At 37.2% G+C, this 15,411-nt stretch overlaps 1 long non-coding RNA gene across 1 annotated transcript; it reads right to left on the reverse strand.

The window, feature by feature from the left end:
- Positions 1-3,095: 3,095 nt before the first annotated feature.
- On the reverse strand, positions 3,096-5,347 carry LOC118483270. Its single transcript, XR_004870146.1, has 3 exons — positions 4,485-5,347; positions 3,585-3,666; positions 3,096-3,146 (listed from the first exon to the last, which is right to left on the reverse strand). It is a non-coding gene; the product is annotated as an uncharacterized LOC118483270 (long non-coding RNA).
- Positions 5,348-15,411: the final 10,064 nt, after the last annotated feature.

Consider the following 15,411-nt stretch of genomic DNA (forward strand, 5'->3'; position numbering starts at 1 on the left):
AAGGTCTGCAAAACACTGATTTTCTCATGGCACGTTTTACGAAAGTTTGGTAACATGATGAAAACACTTATATATAGGAAGTACCAGCGGCGTATCCACCATGTTTTGACCATGTTATGTTCGTTTCGTTATTCGTGTCATGTTACGTTCCGTGTCTTACCATACACATTAGTACACTCTATGATTCTCATGCGTCTATCACTATAATCCCGTGTGCACCCGCGATTATTTTGATTGTCGCATGATCCGCATAGCTTGGACTAGTTGTGTATGAATCAGGGTATACATAAATTTGAAAATAAGAATGTGTACGTATAAGAATGTAGTATATAAGCAAGTCCATGCTTAAGTATGTATGGGACCCCACGTAAGCAAATCACTCGGATTACGCTCGCGTATGGGTACTAATGTATGAATCATGAGTTTAAGTATGAATATGCACGTATGTATGAGCATAGATATGAATATGAATGTGAATATAGGTGTAAAACATGAAGGTTAAGTATGAATAAAATATACGTGTATGAATATAAGTGTAACAAGGTTGTGTAAGTGCAAATGAAACCATAAAGCGTATGAATATGAATATGAATACGAATGTAGTATAGACATGATTGTAAGGACAACGTAAGTGTATAACTGTGAGTGTATGTATTAACGTAAAACGTACAAATTTTGAATCATGAGTATAACATAAATGTGTAAGTGTGAACATAAGTGAATGCATAAAATGTATAAGCATGGATGTAGAAAATAATGATTTTGTTTATAGTATAAATCAAACTACACGAGTTTATGTGCGTAAACGTTTAAAAGTTTTGAGTATGAAAGTAAAGGGGATGAGTGACACGCATGAGATTGTTGTGAAACATTGACTAAAACGTGTAAAATGATATGCGTGTATAGTTTGTGAATGTAAATAGATCGAGTTGTCACGAAATACCGACTCTAGTTTGTGAATGAAAAGGGAGTATTAAACGTCCATTGGTTATGTGGAAAGTACTTTGTAAAGGAATGGAAATGCTACTGCGGTTTTAAAAGAGTTTACATGAGTTGAAAATTTGTCGGTTTTTATGAAGTTTCCTTGCCCACGTGTTTTGAATTTAATTGGCGTATCGAGCGAGGTTTTGAAAAGTTCTTGGGATTAACAAGCTTGCATCGTTTTAAGTACTTTTATATTAGAAAGTTTTGAAGTTTATAGATTCTTGAGGAAAAGTTGATCCTTAGAAAAAGGAATTTGGTATACGAGCTTAGTGATTGTTGAAAAATGTTTTATTGGTTTTGAAAAGGAGTTTTAGTAAATGCTTAAATAATACTGGTAATATTTTATAGGTGTGTGCGAAAAAGTTGATTTGATTCTCAATTAAAAATAGAAAATCTCTAGTTTAATGATATGTGATGAGCTTCTTTTAGTAGTTACGTTGAATACAAAATTCGTGGGCAATGGATTTGTTAGACCGACTAAGTTGACGAGTAATATTTCATGAAATTTTGAATATTGAGAAACAAGTGTCTACGGAAAAGTTAAAAATTTCACATGTGTAAGCTATATGAAAATAGATTGTAGGATAAGAAGTTCATTCATATAAACAATGCATTTTAAAATAATTAGAGATTTGACTAGTGATAAACGATTTAGATGTATAAATGATCGTGTTTACATAACATAGTCTATTAAAAGAAAGTATCGGTAACGATCACCTAGGTAAGGGAATCACCCCTAACCCATTGGTGAGGTCATTGTAAGATGAGAAAAAGAAGCGGAGTTAATCGTCAAGGTAAGGAAATCACTCCTATCTCGACGATATGTCTCCACTTGTTGTTACAAAAAGAAAAATGTAAGTGAAATTACGAGAAATTATGCATGCTAATAATGCATAATCGTATGAAAAGTAATAGTATGATGTATGCGCAAAAGTGAAATCTCACAAATAGTTCAAAATTGACAAGAGAGAATTTCATCATAAAATATCGAAAATAATAAAGTGTAAGTTCGATAAAAAGAGGCTTGGATGGTTCCAAAACGGAACGTTGACTAACCAAAGTGGTCAAAAGGTCATTTGAAATTGAAGAGCATGCTTGGCCTAATAGATGGTATACTCTCGCCGACAAGTCGGTTAACGGTATTCACCCTTCCGGTTACTACATGCCCCAATTCAATCGAAAATTCGAAACTTGGCGGGATTTATGTAAAATCAAGGAGTGGGACTAGTCGACTAGGTGCGGGTTTCACCCCTAGCTTGACGATTTCGTACCCTAAATGTGGTTGGTACTCGTCGGGTCAAAATTTAATTTCAACTTGTTGACGAGGGTCCACGAGAATTTGAAATTTTGAAACTCTCCATCAAGGTGAGGATTTCACTCCTAACTTGTTGGTAAATTTCGTGTAAGAAAAGAAAAGTAGAAGGATTGAGAATCATTCACCAAATTGTGGGTTTCACGCCTATTTTGGTGAAGTCGTCTCATTTGTGTATTATGAGTGTTTTCGGATTTAGAAATATCGAGTAAAATGCATGAAGTGTATGTCAAAGGAATACACAAACACGTATGAACGCATAAGAAAAAATGGTACATAAATAATGAAATGATAAAACAAGCATTAACACATAGAGAAATACGTCATGAATAACACATAAAGAACCGAACAATGATAAAACAAGTATTAACACATAATAAAAGAAGCATTAATGCATAAGAATAACATGTCAAATATTACACATGAGTGACATACATGTTTAAAAGAGCATAAATAAGAAACAAATAAAGTATCATGTAGTTGTTCAAGCAAAACATACGAATAAGGCTCTAAAACTATAGACTAGGTAAAAGCATTCCTACTTTTCCTAATTCCCTATAGTTATGGCTCTGATACCAATCTGTCACACCCCAACCAATGGCGGAAACATCGGGATGAGACGAAGTGTGAAGATTGCTCGAGACATCATAACGCTATTTGTGACAATAATTTAATAATCCAAATTTCATTTCCAAACTTCAAGTAGTCATCAATACAAGATCCCAAATAACAACAAGTTTAATCAAAATAACAAACCAATATAACCAAAATCCGATACAACATATTAAACCTAACGTCTAAAGTGTGTATCTAGGCATCGTGCTACCTCTTTCATTTCATCATCATCAACCTGTAACATGTTTAAAATACAATTCAATGCAAAAGCAAAGGCGAGTATACAAGTTTGGTACATACATAGCATAAGATAAAAGTGTGAATAATCCCTCATAGCAAGCATGCGATTCAAGATAAACATTAAATATGGCATGTGTCTAACATATCAAACCAAGAAAACGCAACTTGCTCATGACATAACCAAAGTTTCAGTAGAGGCGGGTCGTTAATCCTATAGCGCTACATATGTCACGGTTTGGCTCGTACGAAGTTAATGATAAGTTCAACACATAAGAATCACCCAAATTTAAAGTATCGAGCCATCACATATACAAGCATGTTATAGGAATGTTCATGTGTTTAGACAAAAGTTCATGTGTAAGTTTCAATAGGTAAACATGTTACACCCCAAAAGTGGTAAAAGTAAAAAGGGGAAAAGTACGAGTATACTCACAGTGGTTGCGTTTGGAGATTTCTCGAAATAACGCACGAGTAAAGATTGGAGAATTCCAAGAGAATGAACAAGAGCGATTAACCTAGGTATGAAATACCACACGAGAGGTGATTACTATAAGTTTAAACATCCTAATATTTTATGAATTGCATAATTGTGATCTATGTATTTAACACGTTATTAATTACTAATGCTATGAAGTAAATAAAGAAAAAGATAGGATCAAAATCAATTGCTAGTTGTTTGTGTTTTAAATAAATTAAGGGATTTTATTAATAAAACGAATTTTAAGGTTATTTATTTTTTAGAGTTTAAAAGAGAAAAAGAATACTTGTTTTATAATTTATGGTTTATAAAGGGTTTTTTTTTTTTTTTTTTTTTTTTTTTTTTTTTTTTTTTTAAAGAGAAGAGTTTTCTTATGTCTTCACTTCAAATCAGTTTAAATAACAATTAACCATCTAATTTATAGTTACAAGTTAAAAGTGTTTGAATGACATATTAAATGAAACTTGTAATTAATTAGAGAAATAAAGAAGAAAAAAAATGGCTCACGAGTATAAGAGAAAAAGAAAGATAATAATGTGAATTAACATTAATTGTCATGATTTAATTAGTGGTCTCACCAATTTATTTTCTTTCAAAAGGAATTCAGTGGACAACATCACAACAAATAGAAATAAAAGAAAGGATGCAAGGTTTGGATGGTCCAATAATTAATTTGTCAACAACAGAGTGGAAAAGCAAATTAGTTCTTCTGCTTTGTTTAAAAGGAACAGCGACCAGAACATGATATTAACCAAACATGACCCATTGTTATAGTTCTTAGTGTCTGATTAACCTTTCAGGAGTTCATTGAAAAAGAAAATAAAACGATTGAGTATTAGGAAAAGAAGTGTATACCGAAACGATCAAGCGAGAGCTCCGTCGCGAACTCCGTATGTCTTCGGGAACTTCGACACGGCTACCGTCGATCTCCGTGTATCTCTGGGAACGTCGGACTTCTCGGGCGAGTTATGGCAGCTTCCAACTTACGAGAGAGCGTGCGAGAATATGGTGGATTGAGGGTGTCGAACAGTTTGCGAGTGGTGGTGGTTGCCGTGGTTGTTTGTGTCTGCCGGAAAAACCAGCTCCGTCGCCACTCGCGGCGCCGCCGGTCGTCGGCTCTCTCTCTCTCTGATAATCTATCTCCCGTTCTCCATCTCTCTCGCTGACTCTCTTCCTCAACCGCCGAGCACCGCCACCAAGTGTGGTGGTCGGCTGGCCTTCCAAGTGAGAGGGATGTGAGGGTTTTGAAGGATAGTGATGGGGGTTTCTTTGATCTGTGTTGTGTGAGGGAGAGATGAGTGAGTTTTATAGGTAATTTGAGAAGGAGGTTGTAAGTGTTTTGAAGTATGGATCGAGAGAAGGAGTGGAGATTATTATGAGTCTGTGTGTTGTTTGTGAGGATAAGATGCAAATTCAGAGAATTTGGGAGAGAAAATAGGAGGGTGTCGGCTGATGTTAAATAAAGGTTAGGGTTTTACTAGTGTTTTATAATTAGGGTTTAATTAGTGGGTTTGGGCTTCACTTTAATTAAAACTCAAATTACGTTATTTTTACTAACCTTATAGTTTAAACTAACTAGATTAGTTTTAACTTTAAAAATCTAACAAGGCTAACTAGATTACTATAAAAACAACTTTTTAAATTGTAAAATTAATTAATTTAATTAACTAAACAATGAAAAATTAACCATATTTATAACGAATTAAAGTAAAGATAAAAGATTTTCGACGATGCAACGGATTAAAATTTTGAAAGAGGCAAGCTTCTAAACAAATGGATTTTTATGACTCGATTTCTAAATTAGGAAAGTTATGAAAACGCGGAGTGTTACAAAGATGATCACCGAAGAGTTTAGCCGGACATGGCTTGGTGAATCATCATAATAGCAAATCCAATGTTCATGCGAATTGAAATTACAAACCGAATGATAGCAATTGTTCAAAACCAAGCAAGACAGCCAAAATTCGCCCCCAAGATGTTCTCTAACCGTTCAATCATGAGGAATGATGAAAAGACCCCATCAAAACTAATAAAAGTGGCAGTTACACTTTTCCCGTCAGGCTCCACCGTAAATTACGGTATCACCGTAATTTACGGTGAACATAAAAGTTTTACGGTGATTTGAAACTGATTTACGGTGAGCTCCAGACGAAATCCAGGTCCACCGTAAATTACGGTAGGACCGTAATTTACGGTGGTGAGCTGATATGTCTTCTTTGTTTCGTCTCTTATTCCACGCTCGACCCGTTCATCTCCAAACTCTCCAAAGCTGCATTTAATCCATCTTTTAACTCCTGAACCGCACCTGAAACATAAGCAACGGTAGTTATCTAATTCAAGATAATTACACGATTAAGTGAAGGATTATTTCGTCCTTTAACATGATTAAGGGTTGTCCAACGGACCACCCGTCAGATTACCAGCAACGCTACCCAATACCAGAAGACGAACCTATGCCAAACCTAGCAGCCTACCCAGATTTGGACCCTCTAGATCCCTACTATGATAACGATGAATACATTAGGTAAACTCTAGAGAATCCTTACCCTTATCAGGAACCCATGCCCTAGTTCCCAAACCCAGTACCAGCCCCTACACCCCCAATGAGTGCAGAGAATGTGCAAGAACTCCGAACCTTTGGTGAGGAGATCTTGGAAGGTAGTGACAAAATGAGGCAGATCGGAGAACGACTCGTCTGGAAGTACGACGAGCGTAATATGGAGTTTTGGATGAACCCATATCGGTGATGGTGGTAGTACTAATATAATAATAATAAAATAAAAATATATAATATGTGTGTATGTTTAAAAAAATATCTAGATAATAGTTATGGATGCATAACAGTATTGTAATTTTAAATTCCAGTTTCAGTTTGTATTAGATGCATAATATATAAGAAAGAGTAAGTCACAATGTTCGACGATTTTGATCAATATGTGTGTTGTGTGATTGATTAAATATTATCTTGTGATGTTAATATGTGACAAATGTTTAAAATTCAGATGGATAATGAAGTGAATCAGGAAAACTAGAATGACAATAACCCGAATAACGATAACTTGAACAATGAAATAATGGAAACCAAGTGGATAACAGTGCCATTCAACACATAGTGGCACAAGGAATAATAGATGTGATGCCATATATTATCAAAACAGTTAGGGAAGCGGATAATAAAAGTAACAATGGCAATAAGCGACCAACTGAACTAGAACACAGCGTAAACAATGGACCCATACTTCAAGTGCCCATTCCCAAAAGAAGAAGAACCATATCTTATGGTTGTTCTTATAAAGAATTCTGGTCTTGTAAACCAATGGAATTCTCAGGCAATGAAGGGGCCGTTGCAGCTCTATGCTGGATAGAAAAGACTGAGGCTGTCTTAAAAATTAGCAAATGTGCGGAAGAGGATAAGATAATGTTTGCTTCCAATCTGTTTAAGAACTCAGCCTTAGAATGGTGGAACACTATCCTCCAGTCTAGGGGAAATGACAGGGTTTACAATATAGAATGGGAGGAGTTTAAGAATATGGTGGAAAGGAAATTCTGCCCTCCAAATGAAAAGGAACAAATAGCAAATAAATTCCTAAACCTTAGAATGACTGGAGTGGATAGTAAGGGATACACTACGTTATTCTTTGAATATGCTAGAATAGTGCCAACCCTTGCATCACCAGAACCAGTATTAATCTCCCTCAAACTATAGAAGAAGCTGTAGAACTAGCAAACACCTTGACAGATGAATTAGTTCGTACACGAGAAGAGGATCAAAGGAAGAACCTAGCTCAAAGGCTTACCCGAGAATTTCGCTCTGGAAACTCCAACCGTGGGAAGAATGTAGGTTCTACTTCTGCACCTTACTGCAAGTATTGCAAAAGGAAGCATTCTGGAAGATGCTCCATCTACTGTAACTTCTGCAAAATATCTGGACACAAGGAAGAAGACTGCAGGAAGAAACCTAACAACAGGATATGTTACAACCGTGGAGAACAAGGCCACATCAAGCCAAACTGTCCGAAACTAGCTCCAGCCATGAACAATAAGACTACTAAAAATGCTAGGGCATTTGTTCTGACCGCAGAAGAAGCTAAGATGATTCTGGACGTGATAGCCGGTACGTTTTTAGTTAATGATGTTTTTGCTAAAGTATTATTTGACTCTGGTGTGAACCAAAGTTTTATTAATACTTCATTTTGCAAACTTCTTAATCAACCATTAACTAAACTCCCACAAGAATGCCTAGTAGAGATAGCAAATGGAGAAACCATTAAGATTTCTGAAATCTTGCAGGGAGCAAGAATATAATTTTTAAATCAAAAGTTTATTGCAAACCTCTATCTAATGAATCTGGCAGGATTTGATGTTGCATTAGGAATGGATTGGTTAATAGCCAATAAAGCCAGTATTCTATGTGATCAAAAGTCAATCCAAGTAAATTCACCAAGGGGTGAAAAGATCACAATTAAAGGAGATAAGCCATCTAGATCCACAAAATTCATCTTTGTGATGAAAACAACAAGTTATATATGAAAAGGGATCATTAGTGTATTTGATTTCCATAATCACTAACACTAAAGGAAAAGAACTGAAAGATATTCTTGTAGTATCCCAGTTTTCAGATGTGTTTCCAGAAGAATTACCAGGACTACCGCCAAACAGGGAAATTGAATTCAGAATCCATCTGTTACTAGGAACAGCACCAATTGCCAAAGCACCTTACCGTTTGGCACCCGCAGAAATGCAGGAACTAAAGGAACAGTTAGACGAATTGTTGGAGAAAAGATTTATACAGCCAAGTTCATCGCCATGGGGAGCATCGATTTTATTTGTAAAAAGAAAGACGGATCAATGCGTATGTGCATTGACTACCGCGAATTGAACAAGGTTACGATTAAAAATCGGTATCCATTACCAAGAATCGATGATTTGTTCGATCAATTACAAGGAGCTCGATTTTTCTCCAAAATCGATTTACGGTCAGGATATCATCAATTAAAGGTACAAGAAGAGGACATTCCTAAGAGCACATTTAGAACAAGGTATGGCCATTATGAATTTACTGTCATGCCATTTGGTCTAACCAATGCCCCAGCTGCATTTATGGACATGATGAACCGAATATGTAAGCCATATTTGGATAAATTCATAATTGTCTTTATAGATGATATTCTCATTTACTCTAAGAGTAAAGAGGAGCATGCAAACCAATTGCACGAACTTTTAAGTTTATTAAGAAAAGAAAAGCTTTATGCAAAGTTTTTAAAGTGCGAGTTTTGGTTAGAACAGGTACAGTTTCTTGGGCACTTAGTTAATCATGAAGTAATTCATGTGGATTCCACCAAGATCGAGGCAATTACCAAATGGAAAACCCCTGAATCACCAACTGAGGTTAGAAGTTTCTTAGGATTGGCCGGTTATTATAGAAGATTTATTCGAGATTTTTCTAGAATAGCCATTCCCTTAACTAAGCTAACCTGTAAATCTGTTAAGTTTTAATGGGGACCAAATCAAGAAGAAGCCTTTAGAGTTCTTAAGCAAAGACTAACCAATGCACCCATACTAGCGTTACCAGAAGGATCTTAAGACTTTGTGGTCCATTGTGACGCTTCTAAGTTAGGTTATGGATGTGTGTTGATGCAATGCCAAAAGGTTATAGCCTACGCCTCTAGACAACTTAAAAATCATGAAGAAAATTATTCAACCCATGATTTAGAATTAGGAGCAATAATTTTTGCTTTGAAAATTTAGAGACATTACCTTTACGGCAGTAAGTTTACCATTTTCACCGATCATAAAAGCTTAAGATATGTCTTCGAACCAAAGGATTTGAATATGAGACAAAGACGCTAGATGGAAATTCTTAGTGATTATGATTGTAATATCCAGTATCATGCAGGAAAGGCAAATGTGGTAGATGATGCGTTAAGTCGGAAGTATCATGAAAAGCCAAAAAGTATGCGTTCTCTTAAAATAAACCTGCAGGTAGATTTAAATGAACAGATTAGAAAAGCACAAGAATCAGTAATCAAGGATGATAATGAAAAATTAAAAGGAATGATTAAGGAATTAGAACAAGGAACAGATGAAATTTGGAGATTCCATAAGAAAAGAATGTGGATACCTAAATTAGGAAACCTACGCCATTGTATATTAGAAGAAGCCCAGAAGTCTAAATATACGATGCATCTTGGAAATGATAAAATGTATCAGTACTTAAGAAAGAATTTTTGGTGGATAGGAATGAAGAAAGATATAGCAGCTTATGTTTCTAAGTGTTTAACATGTTCCCAAGTCAAAGCCGAACACCAGAAACCCTCAGGTTTATTGCAGCAGTTAGAAATGCCAGTGTGGAAATGGGAATTAATAACAATGGATTTTGTTACCAAATTACCCAAAACAAGAAAAGGTAATGATACAATCTGGGTGATTGTAGACAGGCTAACCAAGTCAGCTCATTTTCTACCAATGAAGGAAACCTACAGTATGGAACAATTAGCTAAGTTGTATGTAAATGAAATAGTTTCATTACATGGAATTCCCTTATCAATTGTTTCTGATAGAGATAGCCGTTTTACCTCTCATTTTTGGACAAGTTTCCAAAAAGCAATGGGAACCAAGCTAAATCTAAGCACAACATATCATCCTCAAATGGACGGACGAAGAGAAAGGACAATTCAGACGATGGAAGACATGCTTAGAGCTTGTTTAATTGATTTTGGAGGTAATTGGGACGATCACTTACCATTAATAGAATTTTCTTATAATAACAGTTATCACACAAGTATCAATGCTGCACCATTCGAAGCACTTTATGGACGAAAGTGCCGAACCCCAGTCTGTTGGGCAGAAATTGGAGAAATGCAAATATCCGGACCTGAGATAGTGCAAGAAACAACTGACAAGATTGTTCAAGTCAAGGAACGACTAAAAGCAGCACGTGACCGACAAAAGAGTTATGCTGATAACAGACGAAAACCGATGGAATTTCAGGTAGGAGACAAAGTGTTATTGAAAGTCTCTCCTTGGAAAGGAGTGGTAAGATTCATCAAGAGGGGAAAGCTAAGCCCCAGGTATGTTGGACCTTTTGAAATTATTAGAAGAATAGGACCTGTAGCTTATCAGCTACAACTGCCAGAGGAAATGGCAGGAATACATGATGTACTTCATATATCTAATCTCAAGAAACGCTTAGCTGATGAATCACTGGTAGTACCTCTTAAGGACAGAGAGGTAAATGAACAACTTAAATTTGTAGAGAAGCCTCTACAGATTGAAGACAGGAAAGTTAAGAACCTCAAGCACAAGAGATTAGTTCTGGTCAAAGTGAAATGGGACTCCAAAAGAGGACCAGAATACACATGGGAGCTTGAATCAGAAATGCAAAGGAAATACCCGCATCTATTCCAGCAGACCTCGAGGACGAGTTCTAAAACAAGGTGGGGAGGATATAACAACCCTCCTAAAATTTTCGACACCCTAAAAATAATTAAAATATCCCAATATGTCTTAGAACACACCTCGTATATGAAAACCGAGCCCAAAATACTATATATAATTAAAAATAAAATAAAAACAATTTTTATTAGTTCTTGGCGGGACGCGAAGACCACCCTTGGTCTTACGCGGGCCGCGACAACCTAGACACCAGGCAAGCCTCGAGGCCGCCACGTGTCCCAGTTGTGTTGAGCCTAGTGGTCAACTCAGCAACCCTAGGGCCTACCCTAGGGAGCCTCGTGAGCCGCGACGAAAGGCGAACATGCACTATAAATAGAGGCCTTCAGCCTCAGTTTCAAACCGTTCAATCTTTCTTTCTCTCTCTCAAAATTCTACTTTGAAATTAGATACACTGCCCGATTGATCTAGGGTTCCGTAACAGCTATCACGGTTCTGCCCGACGTAGTCGTTGGAATGTCGTCTGGGGGAGGGTATTACTAATGTAAATATTGGGTTATTATACTAACGCGTGTGCATTTGTGTAAATTATAGATAATCACCAGGAAATCCTTAAGGAAAACCCTAAGACAGCAATGTGAGTAATCTCCTTTTTGTAAACCTTTTTATAAACTATTTTTACAAAACCTTAAATATTTTATAATGTGATTAGAAGTGACTGAGTCTTTATAATTCTTCAATTACTGCCGATATGTTGGGGTTTTGTATACAAAATGTGGAACACATTACCATTGGACAAAGAGTTAGCTGATGTGTAATATGACCCACCAGTCAGTATTGACAGTACTGAATGAGTAATTGTGTAGATATAAACAATGTAATCGCTCTCAATACTGTTAAAAGATAAAACTCTTCTTGATTAAACTGGGATTCACTCACCAGTATTTCCCACTGACAAAATGTTTTAAACGCGTTTCAGGTAACAAAATATGAAAGCCAAATAGAAACCAGCTGGACTGCACTAAATGCTTGGAAAAGTGGTTATAAAAGTTATCTAAATAAAGAAGATGTTTTAATTCAATAAAATAGGGTCCATCCCTATAAATCAGTTTGTAATGAAAACTTGGGATTTTCCCACGTGTTTAATTTTATAAAAGTGTGGTATTTTACTCTGATCAAATATTTTCTAATTACGATCCTGATGTAATTTCCGCTGCCAAAATGATAAATACCGATACCACTGAAACTGGCAGCGACCGCCTGTTCCTGGGTAATTAGGGAACGGGGGTTGCGACAGATTGAGTATTTGTATTCTACAATTATCGTTGGTATGTTGGGGTTTTGTATACAAAATTCGTTACTAAACTGGGAGTAGTAACATGACCACCAGTCATTGTTTGACAGTACCGTGGGTGTTAATTAAGGTAGAAATGTAAACAAATGTAATTACGCGACCGCCCTCAATGCTGTAAAATGATAAAACCTGTTTTGATTAAACTGGGATTCATTCACAAGTATTTCTTGCTGATAAAATGTTTTAAACACGTGTTTCTGATAACTTAGTGTGAAGCCAATAAAAGGCAGCTAGAGAGCACTGAAGGCTTAGAAAAGTGGCCATAAAAGTTACCTAATTGAAAAGGAGAATTGTTTTTAATAAATTAGGGTTATTCCCTATCAATGTACTAAAATGAAAATCGGGTTTCGTCCCACTTGTCATAATAAATGTATTATCAACAAAATTTGGGTTTTATCCCATTTATCTATTTTAAACATTATGGTGTTTAACTCTGATAAAAAGATTTTCTTAACTATGGTCCTGATGAAATTTCGGTTACCAAATTAATAAACACCGATACCATCTGACTGGCTCACGTCTCCCGCTCCTGGGGCAGGGATCGGGGGCTGTGACATCAAACACCCAGGACACTCCCCCTGATTTCTAGCCTGCAACCACCGATTTTACGTGTTATCGATTTTTATCACGATTTTGCGTCTTAGGTTGCGAGAGTCAAAACTCTATGCTGATGGTTTCGATTTAACGCTTCTCTCTCCGCACAATGCGCATAACTCCTTAATCTAAAACGCTAACTAATCGCAAACCAAACTAAGAACTCTCATACGCTATGTTATCTGCTTACCCTACTCGCTAACGCTCGCAACTCTCGACCGCGCTACGTGCCCTTGAAAGATAGGTGAATACATGTAAAAAATGTAGGTGAATACGTGCAAAATATGTATGAATGCGTGCAAAATATGTGAATTATGTGCTCATACGTGCTTATGTGCCTATGTGTATACGTGCTTATGTGGTTTATATGCCTACGTGCCTACGTGTTCCTGAACTTTACATAATAATAATAATAACAAGTATATGTATGCAACGCTAAAGTTCCAAAACAAAACCCTACATAATCGAATCTCGTCTAATTCATATGACGACGTCTGCTGCAGAATCTGCACTCCACAATGTCGTCATTTGGATCCTACACTCAACGTGCTGCCCGACGAAACCATGCTGACAAGCTTATTGCTTCACTTGTGGCCAAGGAAATGGCCAAGGTCATACCTCATATTGTCAGTGAAATCAATAAGGTCAGCAGCAAATCTTCTGTCGAGTCGAAGAGCGACGCGCCTCGAACAACCCGAGATCCTGACGTGGAAATGGGAGAGTATAGCTATGGACTTCATTACGAAACTCCCTCGTACGCCATCAGGTCACGATAGCATTTGGGTTATCGTTGATCGTCTTACAAAATCCGCTCACTTTTTAGCGATACGGGAAGACTTTAAGGTAGAACGATTAGCAAGAATCTATACCGACGAAGTCATTTGTCGACATGGGACGCCTCGTGACATCATCTTTGACCGCGATGGTCGATTTACCTCATGTCTCTAGGAGACTTTTCAGTCCGCTCTCGGTACAACTCTTAATGTCAGTACCATATTTCATCCCTTGACCGACGGTCAGACAGAGCGTACGATCCGCACCCTTGAAGACCTGCTTCGTTTGTGCGTTATAGATTTTGGTGGTAATTGGGATTTGCATTTACCTTTAGTAGAATTCTCGTACAATAACAGTTATCACACTAGTATTCAAATGGCACCTTTTGAGGCATTATATAGCAGAAAATGTCGACCGCCTATTGTATGGCACGAGATCGGAGACGTTCAAATCACCGGTCCTGAGTTATTACAAGAAACGACTGACAAGATCCTCCAGATATGAGAAAATCTCCTAAAAGCTCGGAGTCATCAAAAGAGTTACGCCGATAAACGCCGTAAGCCCCTTGAGTTTGAAGTTGGTGATCACGTACTCCTAAAGGTTTCATCTTGGAAGGGGGTAATCCGATTTGGCAAGAAAGGAAAGCTATACATGGGTCCCTTTAAGATTCTGGAAAGAATTGGCAAAGTGGCCTACCGACTCGAATTACCGGAGTAACTCAGCAACGTACATCCGACTTTCCAAGTCTCGAACCTCAAAAAGTGCCAAGCTGAAGAAAATCTTCACCTGCCTCTTGAAGACTTACAAGTAAACGAGACCCTACACTTTGTGGAAAATCCTGTAGAAATCATGGATCGAAAGACCAAGAAACTTCGACGCTCTCGCATTCCTATAGTGAAGGTTCGCTGGGAAGGCAAACGCGGCGCCGAGTTCACTTGGGAACTCGAAAGTGATATGAAAGCTAAATATCCACAACTCTTTGTTACGCCTGCTCCTTAATTTCGGGACGAAATTTCCTAAAGTAGGGGAGGCTGTAACAACCCGACTTTTCAGATCGTTACCTACCGCCGTCCTTTTCTTTAGTAAACGCTTGTACTCTTGGGATTCGATTTAACACAATGGGTTAAACTACATTTTAACATATTTTAAATGCATATTACTACGCTTATTCAATCGCAGTCATCACATTTAAACACTACTTATAACGCTTACTAATGAAACGCGTTTTATCGCTTGATATTTAAACGCTAATCGCAACGCAAACTCAACGCAAACTCGAAATGCGGATTTAATTATATTATGTGTGTTATTTGTGTGATTACTTGTTGAATGTTATGTGGTTATCAACGCAACGCTTATACACTCAAACACTCACTCGCAACTCGATTAAACGCAACGCAACACCTTAACAAACGAACCAAAGTTGGAAAACCAACTTGCGCAAACACGACCGTCCGAATGGACATCGCCCGGATGACCATCCGCCCGGATGTCCATCTGACCGGATGACCATTCGTCCGGACGGAGCCATCCGAACACAGCCCTCGTGCACCGCCTTAAATCTCGTTCCCCCTATAAATACTAGCTGTACGCCTCATTCTAACACTTTGACATGGATATTCTTCAATCTTCATCTCTAATCACTTCTACTCCATCTTCTTCATCAAA

The sequence above is a fragment of the Helianthus annuus genome, chromosome 10, assembly GCF_002127325.2.
Source record: "Helianthus annuus cultivar XRQ/B chromosome 10, HanXRQr2.0-SUNRISE, whole genome shotgun sequence".
Taxonomy (NCBI): Eukaryota; Viridiplantae; Streptophyta; class Magnoliopsida; order Asterales; family Asteraceae; genus Helianthus; species Helianthus annuus.